General features: G+C 35.6%; 1 protein-coding gene across 2 annotated transcripts in view; it reads left to right on the top strand.

The window, feature by feature from the left end:
• The first annotated feature begins 157 nt into the window (after window positions 1–157).
• LOC109536736 overlaps window positions 158–11,040 on the top strand; it is a 142,970-nt gene continuing 132,087 nt past the window's right edge. The window contains exons 1-2 of one of the 2 annotated variants that reach the window (XM_048663753.1): window positions 158–259; window positions 328–473. The gene's annotated coding sequence lies outside the window, so the exon portion shown is untranslated. Of the gene's footprint in view, window positions 260–327; window positions 648–11,040 lie in introns of both variants that reach the window. The other variant, XM_048663755.1, reaches the window with a different exon arrangement.

Raw genomic sequence — 11,040 nt, 5'->3', positions numbered from 1 at the left:
ATGAGGATGATGGATATAAAATTGCGCAATGTAACGCTCAATTAAGTTTTAACGTACATGTAAATGTTTCTTTATTCTAATTCATTCGAGCATTTATCACTTGTATGCAAATGAAACTGTGACATTTCGTAATCGGTTTACTTTTACTAATTTTGCTGTTTTCAGTTGTTTTGAGGATGACCCGAATAGTCGTCTAGGCCTAATCGAGACGAAAGCAAATCGAAATAAATCCGTCCAAGAAGGGAAAAGAATGAGACAGGTAAAAAGCATATTTCCCTTGTAATAAAGACAAATGTAAGCTTTACCAAAAGCAAATAATACCTGTAGGAGATAGGACAATGCAAAATGGGGAAAATGCTCGCTTAAAAGCTGATTTTTCCATTAATGCCGGAACACAAATCATGTTGGCCCCCCAGCTTATTAAAAGTTCCAACGCGAAGTGATTCGCAGGCCTTGTAGATGGAATTTTAAAGGTAAGGCTATAACTCAGTCTAATTTTACACGGCCTAGTGCATTCACAGCATCCTTATTACTTCACCGAGTGAAATCGAATTTTCTTCTCAAGCTTTCCGATGAATTTCCAGTCGAGCCGCGTATGTACCAAATTGATAACGGTGTTTAATAAATAATTGTTTTCATCTGTGGCTGTAAGTAATTGATTTTTTTGCTCGAACTTTTGGCTATATATTTTAGAAGTTTTCTCATGGATTCACATGAAAATTAAGGAACAATACAAATATGAATAAAACAGGGTTATTAAGACAAATATTTGTTGATGGTTCATGTATATTTTAAGAGCTTACTGAGCCTAACTTTTCATTAGGTACCGCTCATCGCCCATTCAATGGCTATCGCTTACTTCTTGATCCATGCTCAATATATCTGATTTGATCATTCATCTGGATTTTCAATAAATCTTGCTCGGTTCTGACGATCCAACGTTACCGACTTCAATTTGCTGTATTCACTGCTTTATGAAAATCCTTATTTCACGTGTCATGTCCTTCACTATCCGAGATTTCATATTGGAAATTTCCCAATCACATTGGGCTTTGTAAAAAACCTGCCAGACTGTCTTCGTGTTCTTCTATAGAGGCACGTGCAGTTGACATCCGCCTACGCCGTCATGTTTAGCAGCTCATTTTCAAGCGATTTTAAAATGATCAACTGTTGTTGATATTATAGGGACATTATTCACTTAGGAAACGTTCCTTAAGAGAATGGAAATATTTTTAACAGACTTTTAGCTGAATTGTACAGCAATGTGGATGACAGGTATTGAGAGGGAAAATGAATAATGTACAATTTAAAATTTACAGTTTGGGAAGTTGGTTGATTTATTTTCAGTTTGTTTCGTTTTCTTTGCCCATAAAAACATTGAGTAAAAATTCGGAAAATTTCACTTTCCTAATGGGTAACGTAACTTTGGCTTTCAGTTTTAATAAAACCCTTGCACTGGTAATCTACAGGGCATTGTTCTGAGCAAAACAGATTAATTCCGCCTTTGCTTATTCCCTTTTTTCTCTAATTCAATTTGGAGCCTAAGCGCGGTTGAACCATGTAAACTCTCGCCAACGTCAAATCTATAGTACTTAATTAAATTTCTTTGGCGAAATGAAACAAAGGAGGTTTTTAAGTGGACCTTTTCACCCTTTTTAAATTTACAAAGCCTTGTTCCGCCGGATCCTTTAATTATCGACAAACCCGTAAAACTCCTTTCAGATTTCTTTTAAATTTTCGCCTTTATTGTTCGCTTTACAAATGAGTATTTATTTCCTTTTCTTATTACGGTTGGGCCAACAGAATAAGGCAATTGCCACATTGGCGTCACTGTTTACTAAACCAATACTATTACTTAGAAATAACTGCAGTTTTAATAATTCAAAGATACTTCTTTGGTACATAACCAATTAAGAATTTGTATGAATTTTCTGAAACTGATGATGACGCTGTTGTCTCGCCGGAACGTTATCAAATAAACGATATACAAATTTTTATTTCACAATTTGACTGATTCAATTCAATTCAAAGATACTTCTGATGATTACATTTATTCTCAAATTTTCCCAAGCAGGAAACCGTGCTATAAAGTAGTAAACTTCTCCAGCAAAACCTTTTACACTTTGCAATGATTATATTTCCCTTGGTAATGAGGCAGATGATTTGAAGTGAATTCAGCGTGGTTCTCAAATGCACGATCTCCTAGTAATTTCCGCAGCATTTCGTGTCGTCTTCCTAATCGAGCCGCATTTCTCCTCGTACGTTTGCAGAATTTGTCCCTTTTTTATTCACCTAAATCCCATTTAAAATTTTATATAATTACAACGACGCCGACGTGCGAAAACGTAGTCACAAGAAAATCGGGCAGCTACATAAAACGGTCTCAAGAGTTCCTGCTCATAACCAGTCGTTAAATCTGGGGATTTTCCTGCGAGTAAAGAACTTTCCCCGGTCCTGATTAACCGGCAAACTTGCCCGAACTTTTATCTGCAATGTTCTTTGCCTTTGTCTCAGTTTGCCTAAATAAATATTTATTCCCCCAAATTTCTTTATTCCGCGAGAAGACAAACGTTTAAAGCAATTAGCAGTTTTTTTTAATTAACAAGTAGAAGAGAAAATGGCGGAAAATCTTTTAATTTGTTATTACCGCCGCCTTTTGTTCCTCGGCTCGTTCGCAATTAATTTTTAAGTTGGAAAATCTTGCCGCTGTCGTTTAATGGACAAGGTTTTCTCAGTGAAATTGTATGACTTGCTAGCGAAAGCAAACCTTAATTAGAACTCATTGGTTTCACGTTGAAATGACGCGTTCGTTACTCACTGCTATTATTTTCTCTAATATCAAGTGTTTTATAAAAATCTGAATGTATTTTGCTTCAAGACTTCAATGCGCTGAAATAAGTTATTTTTTCCAACTGCTTGCTGCAACTCTTGCTTTTTTGTAAAACACTTGCTATTATTTGCAGCAAAACGATTCTTTTATAAGATCAGTTGCTTAAACGTTTTAAAACTTATATACCAAGCCAAAGTTGCTTATTTTGAACGTAAGTTTTCCGTACAAATATTGCCAATTTAAACTCTAGCTGATATTGAAAGTAATTGGTTCATTAAAAAGTTTTCACATATGGATAATTTTGTTGGTCGGTGATTTGCATTTATTTTCAACTTATTTTTCCACTATGTCCTGACATCCAAACATAAAGCTGGTTAAATTAATTTCGCCAACAATGCACGCAAAATACGGGAAATTAGTTTTGGTCGGATTAAAATTTAATTTACTTTTTTGTACAATTAGAATTCTCTAATTAAAAATTATTCTCTTGAAGCGGCGCGGCGAACAAAAGCTATAACACTTATAACAGTTTGCAAGAATTGTGAATGTTTTTCTTTCAACAGTTAATTAAACGTCTCCGGCTTTAACTGAAATAAAGTTTTAATGAAACAAATATTTGTTTTTGTGGATTCAGGAATAAATTAAAATGTATAGAAATACGTTTAGATGAAATTTGCTTACTTGATCAGTTTTCGATGATCATTCAAGGATTCCATCATGGGTAGTAGGTATTTATGATATTCTCAATTTACGGATCTAAGCAGGAGCATCTCGACTTTCGCCACTTTTTTATCTATAATTTATACGAGACTCGTCTTTTTTCAGAACCTTATCTCGACTTATTCTCCCCGTCAGGTCATTTGTATCGTCAAGGAGCTACATTACTCAACAGCTACACTTGTTTCAGTTAGTTTAGGCCATTCGTCCGGAATTTCAACTTGTTTCGATCGATAGACAACAGGCAAACGAAATTTTATATTGACGCTGGTTTTGCGTAATATGTGGCTAACTTTAAGACACTAGTTGGCCCCAACGAGACAATTCGTTTTAATGCTAGGGGTTAATTGAGCAATGTCGCAAGTAACGGCAGCTAGAAGAACGGATTAATTTTCATTTCGGCAGTCACGGTGTTAATTAAGCCTATTCCCTGGTGACGGACACATTAAGTCCAACTCCGGGTCTTATCTAACCCTTATGTGTACCCAACATAAATCTTGGATCCCCAGCTTTGGACGGTGTGGGATTTACTGGGTGCTCAAAGTAGTCATGTTCCAGCACTGCTAAAGAAATATATCCGCGTAATCATTTAGTCCACTGTTACCCAACTGTATTTTTTATTTGTTGCCCGAAGACAAATTGCTTTTTCCTCGATGGACTCATCTCTGCCTGTTGGTAGAAAGTTGCGTCTCCACTGGGCCTATAAAGAGCCTCAATCTAGAGTTCAGATAGCGCACGTTATTTATGGCTGATGATCAAAACTAGTTGGCAACAGAGACTGAACATTCATAATGAAAATTTGGCGCAAAAACCCTTTTCGAAAGGAAAGTGGTACAGACAGGCACTGCAATGCCACATGAAGGTGCCCAGCAAATTAGTCACGCCGACTAATGTATGTTAACAGTTGCTGACTTGCAACATAGCGATATAAAATGCTGCACTACATATTTAATACAAGCCTGAAAAGGGTGCGGGATAATTAATGTCTCGCTTATTTGTCAGAATACCTTTAAGTTGATATCCAAAGAATGTTGGGTTTACATTTCTGCACTTATTTGGCTTATCGCGTTTACTACTGCAAATGCGTTTTTGAGTTAGGAATTTTTAAGTAAAGTAAACTCCTGGGATCAGAGATCGCGCGATTAATAAATCAAGTCTGCAAATTTTCGCTTTCAAAAGTGGCAAGAAACTTTGCCATCATTAAAAGTTGAACAGGAGGATATTTTCAGTGAACTTTTAGCTGCTCTGCTAAAGTTCCACAGTACATGTTGGGCCCAATAAAAGCATTGTCTACTTTAGAAGCATTGCATTTTGCCATCTTAAACAATAAGGAAAAGTTTAACTGCTCCTTGCATAACGGTTTAATTAGCAAATTCCTACAGTGATTCAATGGCAAATTACTCATCTAATATAGCGATAGTGGATCGAGTACTTTCGGAAAAACTCCCAAATTAATATTCATAGCTGAGCTAAAAAGCAAAAGCTGTAATTTTGACTAATTGCCGCTGAGGAACAAAAAACTGCTTCACTTTATTAGCTTTTCTAAATCAAACGAGTTAAATGAATCTTTACCGACCCTTTCGATGGGGCTCTGAAAAAACGCTTCAAACTGATTCGTATTATCAGCCAATATTATGCAATTAGAACCAGATACAGGACAGTAATTAAAATAATTAAATGCTTTGGAAGTTGCGGAGTGTAAAGTTGGTAATTGCTGCCTGGGTTTAACCGAGCTCTTTATAGCCATGTTGGCAACTTTAGACTTATCGGAAGTTTTAAATGGGGCTGCTTTGGAATGTAACCTAATAGATTTTGCATGAGGGTTGAAATTGAATCCTTTGGACGGTTTACAAGCTGTACAGCAATAAGTGGATATCATCTAATCCGTCAATTTCAACGGCCTTTTGAATGAAGAAAAAACGTTTTAATTAGTGCTTGCTGGCTTGCCAAAGTTGTGCATTAGTTAATGGTCAATTGCTTCTTAAGCAGCGAAACGTAGAATAAACAAGATTCGGAAAACATTTGTTTGGTGGAAATGCTTGAAAAACTTTCATTAATATAAAAAAACTTATTAAATGCACCTGGATGCATTTCAGGATGGATGCAACGGATGTGCCTACAAGACGAAACTGTCACAACAATGTTTATTAATTATACGGATTTTAATTTAGATGGACATGTACACAAAAAGCAAACAAGGTTTTAATTCATTTTGTTTGTACTATTTAATTGAAATGTGCCAGACTCACGTATACGGTATACAATAATAAAAATATTAAAATAACATTACCTTCGAGCTTACATATTTACACAACCTGTGGAAATGATTTTTTGAGCCCATGTTTAATAAAATTCTTATTTTGGTTACAAATGAAATTTGTCCAATAGCCAGACTACACGAGTTGTTTCAGTGCAATTAATAACTAAGTATTTGATACGAAATTAAGCAACAGTTAACCGATTTTTTGTGCGAGAAGAATTTGGAACTAATTGCTATTGAAGTTGGCGAGTAATTTAAAGCACATTGAAACGTGGATTAAATTTCAGTTCAATTCATCTGGCGATATATTGAAAGACAAATAAAACCGAGAGAAATTGCGCGAACGATAAAACTGGAAATAATTCATTGATTTTCGGATTGATATCAGATCCGATTATTTGTCTTTAATAACACCATAAAAGTGTAATATGTTTTTGTCTGTATCACGGAACGATATAAGGTACGATGTTATTGGATATTTTTATATCTGTAATAAAAGGGAGCGTTAGCCTCATATATATTTTAAGCATAAGCTTAATACAGTTTTATTTTCTCTGGCCGTTTCGGATTTTCCGCATTATTAGGGTTTTAGAGAAGGGTCAGAGCCGTGAATTGTTTTTAAATTGTCTGACGAAAATGGAACTAATTCAATAAATGTTTTCCTTTTGGTGAAAGTATCGCAACAGGAAAGTTCAAAATATGCACTTCATCGGTCTTCAATGAGTTGAACCTTGATGCTACCCGACAAAACGGTATAAAATAGGGGCGAATGAGAATTAATGTTCTCACTTCATCAAACGAGCAGTAAGCTGCCAGATAACTAATTACTTTGGTCGTATGGACTCGTTTTCGCCATCCTCACTTATCGCCAACTATTTAACTTCCTAATTTAAATAAGCAACTTAGCTAATGGGCTATGCTGTAGAATACACCTAGGTATATCACTCTTAATACTATTACTCCTCATCTTTGCAAACTTCTCTCGAAGTTAAGTGGTAATTTTCGAAACAAGGGTGACAGCATACTTAAGGAAACGGCAACCCTTTCGAGTTTAAGTATCTCGAAAAGTTTTAGTTAACTTCCCGGATAGCTGTTGCAAGATTAATAAGGGCAATATCGGGCAAATCTTTTTTTTTTGGTTTTTTTGATTCCCTAAAATTTATTGGCAACTTTTTCGTGTCTTTCACATCTTGCTTAATGGTGCATAAACTTTTAAATTTTATAATCTACATGTTTTACCGTCGCTTCTTTGTTTCATCAGATGCCAGGGTTTTTCCAGTTAAAAATCGTCGTTTTTCGAACTGCTATTTAATCGCTCACTTTAAATGCACGTATCAGCTATCACTGTATATTTGAATAGGCAATTTTTAACCAGGAACGTTTTTTAAAGCACCAGCAGCCTGTAAAAAACAAATTGATGTCACAAGAGATTAATGGTAGGTGTCGAGAGCATAATTTCTATTATTTAAAAAATAGCGCAGCCGAAAAAATGAGTAATGGGAAACGTCGATAGCTGGGATCACATAATGTTATTGAGGAGATACTTTTTCGGTTATGACGAGATTAATGTTACCGCAATATTTAAAATTCTGCCGATAACAAGACGGGTGCGTGTGTGTGTGAGTGAATGAGGAAATAGGGTAGAAGAAGGTTTTTTGCTGCATCTGGAATCCTTTCTAGCCACTCTGCACTCTAATTGTAGTAATTAAACGGGAAAATCGCATACACAAAGACCAACCACTTTACACAAATCTTATTCCATTTTACTTAATATGCTGTTTGCTTTAACGAGGAATAGCAGAACAACAATATCACGCTATTTCGAATTACATAGTCCCCTAAGTGGTAAATTATTACCACTCTGCCAGCAGATGGTCTATTAAAAGAGGATTAAGTGTCCCGTCCATTTGGCGGGTTTATACTATTAACTAATCATTAATATGAAGACATGGTACGTGACTGGACAATGCAATTGTGAATATTTAAGTCTCCACTGGGGCCCACAAAGAATTATTCATGTTAAATATTTGCGCGGTTAGTTTTGCAACTTTGTGGAACTGCACTATGAAAGTTGAGCGAGAGATTTGCACTTCATAAATGTTGGTGGTAAGAATGCACTTCTTTTGGATTGAAGACTCAACTCTATTTTCTTCGTGAAAACAATAGATTTTTTCTGTTCCTTAGCATTTTTTCAATTTATTTAAACCGATTTGATAATAAATTTGCTGGGAACATTTATATGTAAAATCGTAGACAATTTGGCCCCTGAGAAAAGTGGAATGTATCGTGCGAAGTTTGCCGTTGTTGATGGTGACTGGATTTTTCTATTTCATGGCTTATCTCTGTTTAGTGCAAACATTTCTTGACATAAAAAATTGAAAGGCGCTTTCGAAAAGTCCTCTTTTTCAATCTTGATATTGGACTTTGGTTTTCATAACATAAAATGCTTTGTTGAATTTTCTGTTTGTATAATTTCAAGGTATTTTAATATGATTTTTCACACTTTTGGTAAAGTGTAAACAAACATTTCCCGTATTTCACAAAGAGGGTTTGGAGCGTTGCCCTTTCTGACGCAGGGTTTACCGCCTGTCCCTATTCTAATTACGCTTTAAAGAGGCGAACCACAACTTGAATGGGATAGTCGCTAATATTGTTTTAACTGTGGTCCGTGTTTGCACATTAGCGATAATTCCGGCAGCAGCAACAATAAAGGGCTTACTACCTGTCCACCACCACATAATTTATGAAGTTTCTTTAATTTAGCTCTACTAAACTCGCATTGTCCAACAACTATATTTCCATCAATGTAGCTCATTATCAAATTAAAGCTAGAATATGCCATTGGAAATTGTCATTGCTTTGTTACCATTAATGCGATTTTATTGCGAAGCTCTGGAATCTAAAACTTGCTAAAACTGGGAAATAATCCCGTGAATTGATGAAAACTTTCACATCATATCGTCTGGTGAAGCGCAGAAAGATAGCAAAGAAGCAATTGTGAACCCTGCTTTAAAACAACAAGAAATTTGCAGAACAATTTCAGCTCGATTTTCCTGGCGTTTCTCACATGCAAATGGCAAGTTTCCATTTTCCAATATTCAGTCAGGTCAGGATTTTGCTGGATTGGTTAAAGTATTTTGTTTTGATGTTTAAGAAGGATAAACAAAACAACAGATTTATTCGTAATTGAGGTTCCCCTTCTGAAGGGATTTAGCTGCTTTGTCATACAATCACATTTTATACTTTCAACTTGTTTAATCCTTCAAAGTAAAAACAAAACAAGCAAGTGAAGACTGCAACGTTGTTTTTGTGCCAATTTTAAATAACGAATATAACAAAAATGATTTTTCTGGCTTGCACCAAATGGTCTTTTCCCAGCAGGAAACCTCAGCATGAAGGGAAACTATTGAAATATGGTAATGCAGTTCTAGTGGCAACATGCATTTCCATCAGTCTACCATAAACTCCATGCATTGTACCTGAAGTGAAACGGACATTTTGCCCCATTTTAAACAAAGAGCCTTCGAAAAGAATGAAAATTACATATCGTGACGTTAAAATAAGTTATCATCTGTCGAATTTCACCGCCACGAACCCTTATTATGGCTGACATTGACCGATTAGACTTGTATATGTAACACAATAACGCAGAGTCGAGTTCTAAATGGTGTTACTTGGCAAGAAAAATGGGTGGGACATAACTTCTTTGTTGGAACGGTTTTTTGCTGACGCGAACTTATAACGTCGCTTTGCTTTTTAAATAATTACATTTCGCTGCTTAATTATCTGTTGGCCTAAACGCAATTTCATTCTCCAAAGCAAGGACGGGCACATTTTGTCAAATGTGTATTATTAAATCGAAATTTGCCAACGAAAATTTGGACCCAACCAATATTAGGAACATGTTTGTGCATTCATGCAGAATGTCCTTCTTATGAATATATTCAAAGGAAATTTGTATATGAAAGAATTTTTATGCCATATATGAGACCACGCTAAGGTTGTAAAAAGAAACTTCAATACTTTTATCCGAACGGCTTTACGAATATAAATATGTCTGCCAGCGATATTGAAAAAGAAGGCTGGGCACCTATTTTTGGGTGTTATGTGGATCGAAATGGAAAAAGTGAGCATTGCGTAAAGACATAAATACTTTCGTGATTGTCTTTTGTCACTGCTAATTATCATATTGCGTTTGAAAACACACCCACCATGTGGACAGTTGAATCAGCCATAATGGTAATGAACTGGACAAAATTAGGTGTAAAAATGTGAGCGTTAAAACCCCAATAAAGCACACAAAGCAATAAATTCAATCTTTTAGAGCACGAAAGTAAACAAATCAAAACAACAGGTTGATCGTCATTAAAGTTTCAAATTTCCTTCAGGGCAGCGAAGGTCCCATAGGCATTCCGTCAGAAATCGAAGCTCCCCTCTGAAATTTAAAACCAATATAAAACGATTTCTGTGCCTCAGACAGTGGAAATTTAATTAAATCGCATTAAGTTGATAACGCGAACTCAGTGAGCCGCATGACAAAATAAATAAAAAGGAAAACCCAATCAAAAACTTAATATAACAATATTTCCAGATCGATGATTCTTTGAGAGGTAGGAAAATGTGATAGATTTTTGTCTCATAAATGGACTTTGGGGTTGTATGGAAAAGGGCCTGAATGGGTATTCAAGGGTTTAGCCGAAAGCTGATTGAATGATACCAACTTTTCATTTTGGGAACTCCTCCACTTTCAGTAGAGGTTGAGTTTTTGAAATGCCAACCGACGAGTGTTAGTTTGAGGAATTCGTTCTATTAAGCAAGTTAATAATTTAATCACCATATTCCATAAAACTCTTGCAGGCCTTCGAAAAGGGCTCTATAAATCCCGTTCAACCGTAGCCCATATTTTATAATTTTATCCAGCCCTAAATTTCATGCGGTTGCCGTAATTAATTCTTCAGGACCCAGGGGACAGAAATTGCTTTAAAATTGATTTTAATTTGCGGATTTGTATTCAATTGCGAACGTCAAAAGCTCGGGATGAATATTTTTTATTACAGTCAACTCTCCAAAGCTCATTTGTGAATTTGGGTTACTTCGAATTGTATTAAAAATCGCGCTGAATTAAGCGGGGGATATTTCAGAATGCTCAACTAACAGGAATATGGTTGTAGATAAGTTCTATATTGTTGAGGCGGATTCATTTTTTACAAACTTCTTTTTGGGTATTTTGCCT

Source organism: Dendroctonus ponderosae, unplaced genomic scaffold (assembly GCF_020466585.1).
Source record: "Dendroctonus ponderosae isolate FM_Combo_2020 unplaced genomic scaffold, Dpon_F_20191213v2 Dpon_F_20191213_2, whole genome shotgun sequence".
Taxonomy (NCBI): domain Eukaryota; kingdom Metazoa; phylum Arthropoda; class Insecta; order Coleoptera; family Curculionidae; genus Dendroctonus; species Dendroctonus ponderosae.
This window is presented reverse-complemented; position numbering and strand designations above follow the sequence as displayed.